Source organism: Akebia trifoliata, chromosome 11, assembly GCF_017979445.1.
Source record: "Akebia trifoliata isolate Shusen 1 chromosome 11, ASM1797944v1, whole genome shotgun sequence".
NCBI classification, from domain to species: Eukaryota; Viridiplantae; Streptophyta; class Magnoliopsida; order Ranunculales; family Lardizabalaceae; genus Akebia; species Akebia trifoliata.
In genome coordinates, this window is record NC_141385.1 from 1,318,285 (window position 1) to 1,333,326 (window position 15,042).

Sequence of the window (15,042 nt, forward strand, 5' to 3'; positions counted from 1 at the left end):
TTAATACAACAAAGTAATGAGATTAAAGGGTATGACATCAGTATAAGATGGCGGGTTGGGGTATATGTTTGTTTGTGTGGAGACACAAAGGAAACATTTGATCCTCCTCTTCAATGAGTTTCCTATATAGGTCAACTTGCACATGGGCACATGGCATATATGTCTTTATAACTAATTTGTCATGAATGATGGATCTGTACTCATGGAGTTAGGTAATTGCTTTGAGTCAATTTCTTTGAAGCAAACCTAACCAATGCACAAAAAAGCACATTAGTGTTAATGAAACTGAAAATTAAGCACTTCTCTCTTTGGGAACATGACACACTACCATGCTCTGGATCTGTGGTCCACTATTGCCTTTTCACTATGGTACCAGAGTCCCAAGAAGACATTTCCTCACAATTTTTTGGTGGCTTTTTATTCTATAATAATCTTCTTTTTGGTGAAAATTCGTTTGTATTGTTCTCCATGTGCTTTTACTTTAGTGTATCTGTTGTTCTTAATGTTGTAAATTAATACTCTATGAGAATTGTGTACCTACCATATTCCAGAAAGTTAATATCCACAACGATTATATTTCATAAAAATGAATAATTCGTGAATGAGTTCCAAATAATGATAGGGAATTGGATTTGAGCAATTTTCATTCAAATTGCTCAAATATACCAATAAGGATGAATTTGTTCCTTTAATTAATTTATTTATTTTGCAATATGGATTTGAGATACACACATCCACACAAGTCTACTTCAAATGGGAAAATTACTCCTACACCTTAACTAAGGTTTTGAAGTACCAAAGTACTCTCTTCTCAACTCTTTCGATTTATCCAAACCATTGATTTTGATTTACCCAAGTCTTTCAATAGCGATTGTGATCCATTAAGATGGTCTGTGGTGGTGGATGATGAATGAAGGATGATATACTCATAATTTTGAAGATACAAATGTAATTCTTGGTCTATTTCAACAATTTATGACATTGATCTTGACGAAAGAAAAACAACATATATACTCATAGTTTTGAAGATTTACTTGTAACATTTGATCCGAGTATCCGTTTCACCAGTACAATGTTTGCATTTAAGGTGTTTCCAGAAGATCTATCCAGTGTCAAGCTGGACAAAACACCCTAAAAAAAATTTTGAATTGTCGAAGATTTATGTTTTAAGTGTCGAGATCAACGATTCAAACATCAATTGGTGATCTATTTTTGATTTTTCAATTAAGATCAGAACCATAAGCACAGTTTTGAGTTTACATAAAAATTCAGAATACTTAATAGCAATATGAACAAGCTAATCCCTTCAAAGAATAACAAGGATGCCATTATCAAACAAAGATGAAACATGGAGGATGATAAGTAAAACATAATTCTTTTATGAGTTTATTACTTCTAAGCAAACTTGACGATGATGCAACCAAACTTGGTTGTAACTCGCAAAGCCGTAGTTCTTATTTGCAGCAATCTCCATTAAAAGCTGAGATCAGCTAAGCACAAATCATAGTAAACTTAAGATCCGAACAATTGCTGAATAGGGACTCATTACGATATATTTCAAGCAATTCCAGCAAAACCCCATTGGAAGGATGAAGAAAACTAAATTATTGATTTTTTTGTAGGATTATCTCTTATAGTCGTAGAACTCTTCGAATTAAAAACTTGAATTCAAAGAAAGAGAAGGATAAGTGGTTTCATGCTTGTGAACTTGGCAAAACCAAAACAGTTATGTGAAGACTGCCTCCCAGGAAGAACATCTATATACTCATATCCATGGGATAGCAACTGAGGACGCGAAGAAATGTTGCAAATTCCTGCATGACATTGAGAATCTTATAAAAATGGCATATCTCCACCATATAAAGTTATAACGAGAAAACATTCGGAGTAAAGTATTCATAGAACGTGTGGTGATCATTAGGGGCTGATTATTAGGCACAAAAGCATTCTAGAATTAGATCAATAGTAATTCAAGCTATATTTCATGAAGACTCATTATTGGTCATGATAATTTAAGACAAGGGTGAGACATGGTGATCCTCAAACCTGTGTAGAGGAGAAATGACTCATAGAAAATATTTGCGTAGAGGAGTTTACGACACTCCTACCTGGGATTTGGGTACACAATCTCTCTCTAATGCTAATGTACAAGACCTCATTGTGTTCTCCACAACTTTCGGGTTTTCGAAAAAAAAAAAAAAAATACCCTTAACATTGTGTTTTTAGCACACAAAAAAGTAAGGGTATTTTTGTATTTGTAGATAGGTATTTTTGTAAATATTACAATTCTCAGTAGCATTTTTGAAAAAGCATTTATTGCAACAACAAAAAAATTTAAAACGCCATTAAGAAGGCAATATTCAAAAAATGTCACTAGACAAATACTAAAATATTCTTACCGCTTTGCACTAAAAGCTAAAAGATATAATATTGAAAATATTTTGGGAAATCCAAAGTTGTGGGGATATCTAACGAAAACCAACATCCTTGTGAGGTCTTGAACGTTAGTATTCTCATATATAGATATATAATATGGTTCAATAAATATGAGGATTCTGATGTAATTATGGATCATAAGTACAATAAAAAATAAAAAAAAGTAGTACTTGACCATAGGCCATAAATAGTGAAAGCACCAACCTAAAGGTGTCCCTTTGTGCACGTTGTTCTGCCATAGATGCTTCAAAATCAATATAGAAAAGGTAGTCAAAATACCTGCCATCAAAAATTAGTCATTTAGAGAGCATAGAAAAATTGTCTTACACAGGCTAAAATTTTTAGAATAGGTTGATTTTTTTGTGAGGATGATCTCTATGGTGAGGAGATCCTTCTCAAAAAATAAATAAATAAATAAAATAAATCAGCCCATTTCGAAACTTTTAACCCCATCAAAAGTGATTTATAAACTAACGGTTCATGATTCTTCAACTTATAAACTGGGGTTAGAAGTTTTAGAATTAATTGACTTTGTGAGGATGGTCTCCTCACTATAGAGATCATCCTCACAAAAAAAAAATCAGTCCATTCTGAAACTTTTAGCCCATATAGGACAAAACACACTTTGGTTCAAACTTCGGCAACCGAACGCTACCCACATATAGATATGAGCCAGGATCCGTAGACACATAAAGCTACAACGTGCTTTATCATATATGGGCAAAAAGGTTAGGAATGGGCTGATTTTTTGTGAGGATGATCTCTATGGTGAGGGGATCATCTTTGCAAAAAATCATCCTATTCCAAAACTTTTAACCCTATTAAAAGTGATTTACAAAAAAAAAGGACGGTCCAGAATTCTTCAACTTGTAAACATGGGGCTAGAAGTTTCAGAATGGGCTGATTTTTTGTGAGGATGATCTCCTCATCATAGAGATCATCCCCACAAAAATCAGCCCATTCCAAACTTTTTTGCCCATATAAGACAAAACACGTTGTAGCTTTATGTGTCTACAAATTCTGACCCTATATGTATAAGTCGTGATTTTCTGAAACCCCCTCTAACAGTCGCCTCCTAACGTGGCATGGACTAGAACCATAGTATTTTCCCTCGGGATAAATAATTGTACATCCCCATAAATATGTGCAGTTGTATATCCCAAGGAAAATAATTTATGATTCTAACACATACCATATCATTGGGTGCGTGTGAGAAGAGGGGGGGGGGGGGGGAGAGGTTGTCAAAAAATCATTATTCTATGTATACATACCCAACCAACCAAGAGGAAAGCTATACTCACTTGGCACTCCCTGTATTAGAGTCATCAACAATCCTCAAGGGTCCCATTCTCGGGCGGCTTTCAATCTGAGTTTGCATACAAGGGAGAAAATAATCTTAAGCTTTCAGCCAAAAGGATAAATAACAAAACTGTACTCTACTAGGAGTTACCCTTGTTAAATTAATGTCTCTCAGAGCAAACACTGCCAAGGCTTTGAATAGTACTCCAGGGCCTTCTTCTAGAGTGAAGACAACGCTTGTCTAGAAAGAAAATCAAGAAGTTCTGCCTTAAATCTTTGACCTGAATTCAAAATGGGCAGAAGAAATGGACTCTCATCACCTTGAAAGGCCTCTCAGTTCTTGGAATTATGGGTTCTCTTGCAAGTATCATAAAACGGGTAATATTGTGGGAGTCATCCTGCCCGGTACATTAAAGTGTTATTAAAGCAAACAAGTAGCATTTGATGCCAACTATAACAAACAAGTAACAATTCTCCATTCATGTGGAAACGAGACTATGACTCCCCCGTGTGGCATACCCAAAATACTCTCCTGACGTGGCATGTGCTAGAACCATGGTCATAAAATCATTACTCTTTGTGAGAATGAAATTCATGGTACCAAAATCTCTACATAGATCTTAGAAATTCGTGTAAAAAAAATTGAATCAAAATCAGATTATTAGAAATAAAATCAGAAATTAGATTAATTAAAAAACAACTTTACAATGTGGAAAAACATGACCCACTTGGCAGATAACTAAAATCTTTAGAAGATGGGTTCCCGTCTTCAACTGGTGTAATTGCACTCTGACCCAACAAAGGCCCTGAAACAGGATAACATTCTCATTTACAAACTCCACCATTCTTTCCTCCAATTCAAAGAGACCCCATTACGCTTAGATCCTAAATCTCCACTACCACAACCGCCCAATTGAGGAACACAACCACCCCAAACGAGAACACCCCTTAAAGCCATTAATCCACTCTAGTTGGTTTCAATGTTGTTGGAGACCAAGCTTGAATCATTCTAAACGTATTTTTAGGGAGTTTAGGAGGAAAATCTGAAGAACCCAGAACCACATTTTTCAGAGAGAGAGAGGGAGAGAGAAATGGTGGATGTAGAACTCATCAATTCTGTAGGTGGGGAGTGGTTTTTCGATGGAAAGGTTTTTGTACTCTCATAGCTAATGCATATTACGTGAAAGGAATGGCATGTTGCCGATCTATCTTCATGCATAAGTTTCTTTAGGCTTTTATATACATGAGTCGTCATAAAATGACTCCCCACAGGCTCGACAATCGTAGATATGCTCTCCTCGGGTACAAAACTGCATTTTTTTATGGGGACCATAGTTCTGTATTCCAAGGAGAGCACATCTACGGTTCCCAAGCCTATCATGTCAGATAAGTCTATTGAGTTGCCAAGTGCCAAAGTCAGATTATCAGCACTATTCAGAAAATAGGACTCCAACAAAACCCATAAATATGTGCAATTGTATATCCAGAGGAGTACGGATCTACTGTTCTAGCCCATGTCACACGTCAGGGGAGTCGATTGAGTATGCTATGTAGGGGAGTCATTTAATCATTACCCTATATGCGTAGGCAATGCTTGTTTGTTACACGAAATCTCACAAACATAAAACTTTGCATTTGTGATTATTTGTGTTTTGTGCTCTTTTATGTTTTGAAACACTTGGTAGTAATGATCAGAAAGCCTCGTAAAACTTTATGGTTGCCTGGTTGTCAAAAAATAAAAAACAAAATATTCAAAAAAAGATTTAAGTCATATTTATTCCTTAAGCAATTCAACTCATAGACAGGCATGCTCTTTAAGCCCTAACTAGAAATATATGCATTTAATGATATGATTTAAAAAGAAGAATCCAGATCATATGCACCCAAGCTGGAGGATTGAAACCCTCCTCCCAAACCTTAGCACATGCCACCTGAGCCACAATCCAAGAAAAATTAAAAACGAGATATTTTTGCATCAATCCCTAGGATTGTGGCTCACGAGGCATGTGTTGAGGTGTGGGAGGAGGGTTTCAATTCTCCACCCCCTTGTTAACAAATTCAAAATACAACAAAATTTTGATTCATGAAAAATTCGAATTCTATTCGATTTTTACTTGCAAAACCGGCCTAAAATTCGACCATAAATTCAATGAATGTAGCATATGCTTCATGCGTGTATTATCCGTTTCATTTCAAAAATTCGAAAATAAAAAATTCGGCCATATGATAGTGATGGTGATGTTAATGGTGATGGTAATAATGTGATAATGAGGACATTGAGGTTATTGTTCAATTGATTTTTAAAAGAAGACTAAAGTCAAATGACAAATCATCAATTTGAAAAATTAAGGTGTACTCTCAAATAAATGTAGAGGGTCGTGTCATTATTTCTTTTAAAAGATAAAAGGGACATTTGCCACGAAAAAATATAGATTCCTCCAAAATTATGAAGTATGGTCACTTCAAAGTCAACTTGTGTTACATGTCACAACTTACAAATTTACACTTACAACAAGTTATTATAGCATTTTTTTTTTCCGTCAAGTTTTATAAAAATTTGTAAAAACCGTTTTTTATTCTTTTCAAACTTAAAATCTGTGAATTATTCAGAATAGTTCAATAATCCAAAAAATAATACTTTCATTGAAAAAATGAAAAATTCGTAAGTTTTTCAAGAATTAAACGGGAGATTACTAACAAGGCTCCACCCTAGGTGCACAGGATCCACACACAAAAAAAATCCATTGGAAGGAAATCTATGTTTAATGTCACAACGGTCACATTTAAGGAAAAATTACTTAAAGGACCATTGCAAAAGGGTTTCTTTCTAAATAATCCCTAAGTTTTACGTGACATTAACTAAACTTTTTTTCTTTCTTAATGATCTCTTGTTAGTAGCAAATTGGCAGTTTTTATTTATTTATTGTCGAACTCGACGCTTTTTTTATTTAGAGTTCACAATTATTATTGTAGAACTCACCACTATTTATTGTCAAGTTCACCACTTTTTATTTACTATCAAACTCGACGTTTTTTATTTATTATCAAGTTCGCCACTTTTTATTTACTATTAAACTCATTTATAGACATGTTGTTTAAGGCCTAGTTAGAATTATATGCATTTAATGATTTTGATTTTGAAAGAATTCATTGCAAGGAAACATGTATTAAATGTCGGGACAATTACATTTAAGTACCTCTGATAAGGTCCCAATAATCTCACTTTGGGACCGTAATTTCATCGAGATTACCATCGTATAAATACTAGTTCCCTTAAAATAATAATAAATTTTATTAAATCCCAAATTAATATGGTTAACAATAGTTTGTTACTAATTTCAGGTAAAAAGGGCACATTTGGAAATCAACAAACGGTGTAACAACTATGGTTACAATATGCGAGCCGAAAGGAAGTTTCCAGAAAAATCTCGGTCGATTTGGGCGCCACGTCACCGCGCCGCGGTTAGGCATGACATCGCCGCGGTCATCTCGAGGAATTTGTCCTCGAGATTTTCACAGAAGCTTCCAATTGCTTCGGTGGTTGTAACTGAATGGGTAGTTCGAAGCAAATCATCTGAAAAGTTGACCCGATTACCCGAATACAAATGTTATAAATTGGGGGCTCTTCTCTTCTTCTCTTGTTCCATAAGTTTTGATTTTTTCTTCTTTTAATTTTCTGTAATTTTTCCTTTTGGTGAGATCTTGAGTGTAGTGAGAACATCAAGAGTAAGCCATTGGCTCTATTGTAACTCTTTTGAGAGATCCATTCAAGAATGAATCAAGTTGCATCTTCATCTTCTTCTCCCATCTTCTCTTTGCTTTTTAGTATTGTTGCAATATGATCCTTGCGATGATCGGCTAGATCCTCTTTAGAGAGATCAATGATGCCGAAGCAAGTTTATCCCTCTAATGTAGTTTTAATTCCTTATTTTGCTTACATGTTTACTATTCTAGAAATTCTACTTTGATTAGATGATCTACTTATATTTCTGATTCAAACTTTGATAGCCATTACTTAGATAAGTTCAAGAACGGCTATGCTTTGTGAAGAATCTGAATATAAGCTAGGCAATCTCAATTAAATCTGAATTTTCATGAATGTCTCTTGGTTACTTTTAATAATTAAACCGCTCCACCTTCCGATCCATGAGCAATGACTTGCTACATGGATTGAGTTATTCTTGGAATTGATCTGCATTATGGATAGTTTGCAAAAGCTGATTTGATTTCTCTAAACCTCCTTTCTTATATCTTCAATCTCTACTTTCTGTTTTTATTTCAAATTGCAAGTTAATTTCCATTTCATTTATGCAACAAATCTGTTTTGTTTTAAGAAAAATCTGTTTTCTAAATTCTGTTTTGGCATTTTTATCCGAATGAATCCTTGAATCCTCATTGTCCCTGTGGAACGAATTCGACTTACCCAAAGTCCATTTCTTAATCTCTATTTCTGCATTTATTTAGCAAGATCTACAATCGATCAAAATGGCGCCGCTGCCGGGGACAGCGAGTTGATTCATTTTTCAATTCGGAAAGTATCCGAAACAGTTTCCGAAACAGAACCGAATGTGTTTTGCTTGAAACAGAAGCCAAACGAACAGAAAAAAAATTGAAAAAAATTTCATTACAATCCTCAGGATATCAGAAACCATTTCCAATTTGAAAAATCGATTTTCATCAAAATTTTACCGCGCCGCGGTTTCCCCTTAGTGCGCCGCGGTGACGTGGCAACATTTTCTACTGATTTTTGTTGGAAAAGTTTCTGACATCATGGACATTGTAATGGTCATATTGTTTTTTTTTTGTTAGTATTCTGATTTGAATAATTTTGTTCTGTCAGGTGAAGGACTCGACGGAAGGCGACACGTGGAATTGTTTATCCACTAAATTGGTTCTATCACTAAGAAGATCAGCACATTCAAATTTTTCTGCATTTTTATTTTTCTTAGAAAATAATTTGTATTAGGTACTTGAATTTGTATTAAATTTTAATTGTATCCGAGAGGGCTCGGATTGTAATAGATTTAGGGACGGACGATAGTGGGACGAAACTATCTCAGCCCCTCGGGTTCGTACACCAAATTTGGTGTTGGTGGCCCGAGTGACTCAACTCGATCATCCCCCGTCTAGAACGGGAGGTAAATTTCAAAACACTCACGCATCACTCGCTAGTGAGTTTCTGTATTGCTTTTGAGTGACTAATTTGTACACATTGGATTGCACATAGTAACAAGGGCACCCTTACGAGGATGGCACCATAAGATAAGAATCGGAGTTCATTACCGATATCTTGCCCTTCTAGGAAAATCAAATTCACAGCAAATTAATTAATTAAAATTTGATTAGACTGGACTCTAGGTTCCATCGAGCTCATTAAGCAAAGCTAATCAAAAGTTGCACCAATTGCACTTCTTGATCGTGAACAGTGCCTAGCGCAATCTTGCCCTGTAGTTCTACGTGAATTCAGGGGATAGACTACGTCTATTCAAGACGAGAGGTGATCTAAGAGTGCCCTTGCTCAGCATTGTGCGCCACCTCTCCTCTGGAGATTAAACTGGCTGTTCCGATTTCAGAGATTTGGGTTGGAGGCTTTGATTAATCCTTTGAACCAGTTAGGAGCTGTCTAGTAATAGGCACCCAGTTCTCACGTGTGAATTTCTCCCTCCTATTGTGTGCAATTTGGTAGTGTATGTTAGGTAGGAGATCGCAGAAAAATCCGATTGTATTTGATCCGGAGATCACAAGGTCTCACCCTCTACCTAAGGTTAGAAGAGAAAGCAACACCGTTCTCACTCCACCAGTCCCAGAAATGGATCCACATCCACTTCCACCTCATCACATCCATGAGGATCAACGAACGCTCAATGAGTTGTTCGCACCTATTACTGCCAACCCTCCATCATGTATAATTCTACCTACCGCTAACGTGGCACAATTTGAAATTCGGGCAGCCACCATCAATATGCTGCCCAAATTCCACGGTTTCGAAAGTGAACAATCGTACAATCATCTCAATAAATTCTTGACCTTATGACAGACATTCAAAAATGGTCACCTCGACGATGAGAATGTCAAGCTTAGGTTATTTCCACTCTCTCTCGAAGACCATGCTGCGGCTTGGTTAAACTCTTTGTCCTCCAACTCTATCACTACATGGGATGAGTTGTCGAGAAAATTCATGGCCAAATTCTTCCCTATGGCGAAGACGGAACAATTCAAAAATGCCATTCGGAACTTCAAGGGAAGACCGGATGAAGAATTCTCCCAGACTTGGGAAAGGTTCAATGACCTTCTTGTTAAGTGTCCACATCATGGGATAGACAAAGCCCAATTGGTAAATTTCTTTTATCGAGGTCTCCCAACAGCCCAGCGTATTCTTCTCGAGTCTATGCATCAGGGTAAATTCATGAATCAAACTCCTAATCAAGCTTATGAATTCTTAGTCGAATTGGCTGAGAATGCTCGAAATTGGAGCACAAACATAGGGGATTTCGATAGAGGAGATTTAGGAGTCAAGAAGCCGGGCATGTATGAGGTTAAGTCTGATCCTGAACTTAAGAGTGTCATGAATAGCCTTGTGAGTAGCTTACAAAGTCTCAATAAGAAGTTCGACGCTTTTAGTGTCAAATCCAATTTCCACGAAACCACTCCAATTCTACAAGTTGCCACAGAGACATTTTCAGCATGTCAGCTGTGTGAGAATTTCAATCATTCTACAGAGAATTGTCCCACCTTGACTCTCTCGCAGTCAGAGCAAGCCAATGCTGTTGGAAATTACAGCACGTATAGGAAACCCACTCCTAACTCCTATAGTCAGACGTACCATCCCGATAATAGGTTTCACCCCAATTTCTCCTATCGACAAAGTGAACCTATCCAATCAGGAGGTCCTCCAGGGTTTCAGAAAAATTTCAATCGTCAAACTCATGCTAGTACGAACCTATCTTTGGTTCCGCAACAATCCTATTCTTCACCTCAAAATTCTGATCAACGGGCGATCGTTGTCGACCCTATGACCAATTACTCTCCTCCGGTTGCTCAACCAAACTCAGCATTGGAATCAATGATGGCTGAGATCTTAAAGCAACAACAGCAACTCATACATCAACAAATCCAAACTACCCAGAGCCAGTCTCAGACCAACCAGGTCACTGCGCAAGCAATCAAAAATTTAGAGGTTCAGATGGGTCAGTTAGCTTCATCCATAGGAGAGAAAAACAAAGGCCAGTTTCCTAGTCAAACTGTGCCAAATCCAGCAGGAACTGTTCCAAGAGGACAGTATGAAATCAATAGTCAGGCAGGTCCCTCTAATTCTGTCCAAGCCGTCCACACCTTACGATCTGGCAAATTGGTGGATAATAAAGTTGAAATGCCTGAGGAGGTTCTATCCAAAGAAACAACCTCTAGTGCACCTTCCACAGAAAAAGAAGACCAGTCTAAGGAAACACCTCCTCCTCTCGAGAGTCGAGTGATCATTCCCAAAGCTCCATTCCCTCATAGACTTCTAGACAACAAAAAGGGAAAACAATTGGAAGGAATCTTAGAAGTGTTCAAGAATGTTCAAATAAATATTCCCTTCCTTGACGCAATTCGTCAAATTCCCTCATATGCCAAGTTTCTCAAGGATCTCACCACAGTGAAGCGAAAAACTCCTGTGCCAAGAGAGGCTGTGATGACAGCCCAGTCTTCCTGTCTGATTCAGCAGACAATTGTTCCCAAATTCAAGGACCCAGGCTGTCCTACAATTTCTGTGCACATTGGAGATACGATGATTGAGAAATGTCTATTAGATCTTGGGGCTAGTGTGAATCTTCTTCCTTTTTCAGTCTACCAACAATTAGGTTTAGGTGAACTTAAACCTACAGATATCACTCTGAGTCTAGCAGATAGATCGGTGAAGATTTCCAAGGGAATAGTGGAGGATGTGATTATCAAAGTGAAGGATTTCTACTTTCCTGCCGACTTCGTAGTTCTTGATACTGAACCTGTCATTAACCCAAATTCTCATGTGCCAGTCATCTTAGGAAGACCCTTCTTAGCCACTTCTGATGCAGTCATCAAGTGTCGCAATGGTATCATGACCCTATCATTTGGGGACATGAAGGTCAAAATGAATGTCTTCCAAAATAAGTTTCAATCTACTGACATGGATGATTTGGAAGAAGTCAACATGATCGACACCCTAGTCAGTAGCACTTTTGAGGAAGCGGAGAACAAGGATCCGTTTGAAGAGTATTTTGGCCAATTCGGCCTTGAGTTCGATACTGAGAAATCCATCAGGGAGGTGAACTCTCTTCTTGAATCTGTCCCTATGATGGATTGGCAGCCAAAAATTCAGAGTCTGTCCTCTCTCTCGTCATCTCCAATAGTGGAAGAAATTCCAAAGCTCGAGTTAAAGCAATTGCCTGATACGCTGAAATACGTATTTTTGGGTAATGCTGAAACCTTTCCTGTCATTATCTCCCCTACTCTAGAAAAATCACAAGAAAATCGGTTACTTGACGTTCTGCGCGAAAATCGAGAAGCTATTGGGTGGACCATAGCTGATATCAAAGGCATCAGTCCTTCTGTGGTCATGCATCAAATTCATCTTGAGGAAAATTTCAAACCATCGAGAGAACCACAGAGGCGACTCAATCCGGTGTTACAAGAGGTCGTCCGAAAAGAAGTCATCAAACTTTTAGATGCGGGTATTATATACCCCATCTCGGATAGTAAATGGGTTAGTCCAGTTCAGGTTGTCCCTAAAAAGTCAGGTGTCACAGTTGTGACAAATCAGGATAATGAACTCATACCTACTCGAGTCCAAACCGGATGGAGAGTGTGTATAGACTACCGAAAACTGAATACGATGACACGTAAGGATCACTTCCCTCTTCCATTCATCGATCAGATGCTTGAACGTTTAGCTGGTCATGCTTATTACTGTTTTCTTGACGGATATTCGGGATACAACCAGATCCCAATTGCTCCTGAAGACCAAGAAAAAACAACGTTTACCTGTCCATTTGGGACCTTCGCCTATCGACGTATGCCCTTTGGGCTATGTAATGCTCCTGCCACCTTTCAAAGGTGCATGTTGAGTATATTTTCTGATATGGTCGAAGACTTTCTTGAAGTCTTCATGGATGATTTTTCTGTATTCGGGTCAAGTTTTGATGACTGTTTGGATCATTTGAAGTTAGTTTTGAAGAGATGTCGAGAGAAACACCTTGTGCTAAATTGGGAAAAGTGTCACTTCATGGTTACCTCTGGGATAGTTCTAGGACACATTATTTCCCACAAAGGAATTGAGGTAGATAAAGCCAAAGTCGATCTCATCGCAAATCTCCCTCCACCTAGAACTGTGAAAGAAGTTCGTTCGTTCCTAGGGCATGCAGGGTTTTATAGAAGGTTCATCAAAGACTTTGGAAAAATTTCAAAACCCCTGTGTGATCTGTTAGCCAAAGACATTTCTTTCGAGTTTTCTAACGCTTGCTTATCCGCCTTTGAGAAACTGAAAACTGAGTTGACCTCAGCACCTATTATCCAACCACCCAATTGGGATCTCCCATTTGAGGTGATGTGTGATGCATCCGATTATGCTATAGGTGTTGTATTGGGACAACGAGTTGACAAACTCCCCCATGTCATCCAGTATGCCAGCAAGACGCTTAATGATGCCCAGCTCAATTATTCCACCATAGAAAAGGAACTACTAGCAGTAGTTTTTGCCTTAGATAAATTCCGTTCCTATCTTATAGGGTCCAAAGTAGTCATTTTCACTGACCACGCAGCGCTGAAATACCTTCTTGCCAAGAAGGATGCGAAGGCGAGGTTGATACGATGGATCCTTCTTCTTCAAGAATTTGATCTTGAAATTCGAGACAAAAAGGGATGCGAAAATGTGGTTGCAGACCACCTATCTAGGCTAGTAGTTGAAACTCTCTCTGACTCTCTTCCGATTTCTGAAAATTTTCCCGACGAGCAAATCATGGCAATTTCTATTTCTGACACACCTTGGTATGCTGACATTGTCAACTACCTGGTGACAGGTCAAACTCCCACCTCTTGGAGTAAGCAAAATCGTATGCGCTTCCTCGCCCAAGCCAAATGGTTCTTCTGGGATGATCCGTATTTATTCAAATACTGTCCAGACCAGATAATTCGTCGGTGTATTGATGAGAGAGAACAAAATGGTATTCTCGAGTTCTGCCACAATCACGCTTGTGGTGGACATTTTGGAGGAAAGAAAACAGCAGCTAAAATCTTACAGTGTGGTTTTTATTGGCCCACAATCTTTCGTGACGCTCATCTCTTTGCTAAATCTTGTGATAGATGTCAACGTCTAGGAAAAATCAGTCGAAGAAATGAGATGCCCCAACAACCAATTTTGATCATCGAAATCTTCGATGTTTGGGGCATTGACTTCATGGGTCCTTCCCCATTTCACATGGATTCCAATACATTTTAGTCGCAGTCGACTACGTGTCAAAATGGGTTGAAGCCATAGCTTGTCGAACGAATGATCATAAGGTTGTTGTTCAATTTCTCAAAAACACAGTGTTTGCCCGATTTGGTACCCCTCGTGCTATCATTAGTGATGGAGGGAAACATTTCTGTAACCGAGTTTTCGAAAGCTTGATGCGTAAATATTCAATCACTCATAAGGTAGCTACTCCGTATCACCCACAAACCAGTGGGCAGGTCGAAATTTCTAATCGTGAGATCAAAATCATTCTTGAAAAAACCGTCAATCCGACTCGTAAAGATTGGTCCTTACGATTATCTGATGCCTTGTGGGCTTACAGAACAGCGTTCAAAACTCCAATAGGAATGTCCCCTTATCGGTTAATCTTTGGTAGAGCCTGTCATTTGCCAGTCGAACTGGAGCATCGAGCTTATTGGGCGATCAAACATTTAAATTTTGATCTAGCGAAGGCCGGCGAGCTTAGAAAACTCCAACTCACTGAGTTGGAAGAATTAAGGAATGATGCTTATGATAGCGCAAAACTTTACAAAGATCGAACGAAAATCTGGCATGATAAGCACATTCAGAGAAAATCTTTCCACGTAGGCCAGAAAGTGCTCCTGTATAACTCTCGCCTTCATTTATTTCCAGGGAAATTAAAGTCTCGTTGGACTGGACCATTTTTGATTCACAATATTCACCCTCATGGAAACATCAAGGTACTCAACCCAGCCAATGGCAATATTTTCCAAGTCAATGGCCAAAGGCTGAAGCCATTTCAGACTCTCCCTCATTCATCGGAAAAAGATTCATTTTTGAGTAATCCTGTGTACCAGGATTAACTCCAGTTCTAGGTC

General features: G+C 38.0%; 1 long non-coding RNA gene across 1 annotated transcript; it reads right to left on the bottom strand.

Moving 5' to 3' along the window:
* Nucleotides 1-1,359: 1,359 nt before the first annotated feature.
* Nucleotides 1,360-2,174, bottom strand: LOC147390194 (uncharacterized). Its single transcript, XR_015183208.1, has 2 exons — nt 2,047-2,174; nt 1,360-1,814 (listed from the first exon to the last, which is right to left on the bottom strand). It is a non-coding gene; the product is annotated as an uncharacterized LOC147390194 (long non-coding RNA).
* Nucleotides 2,175-15,042: the final 12,868 nt, after the last annotated feature.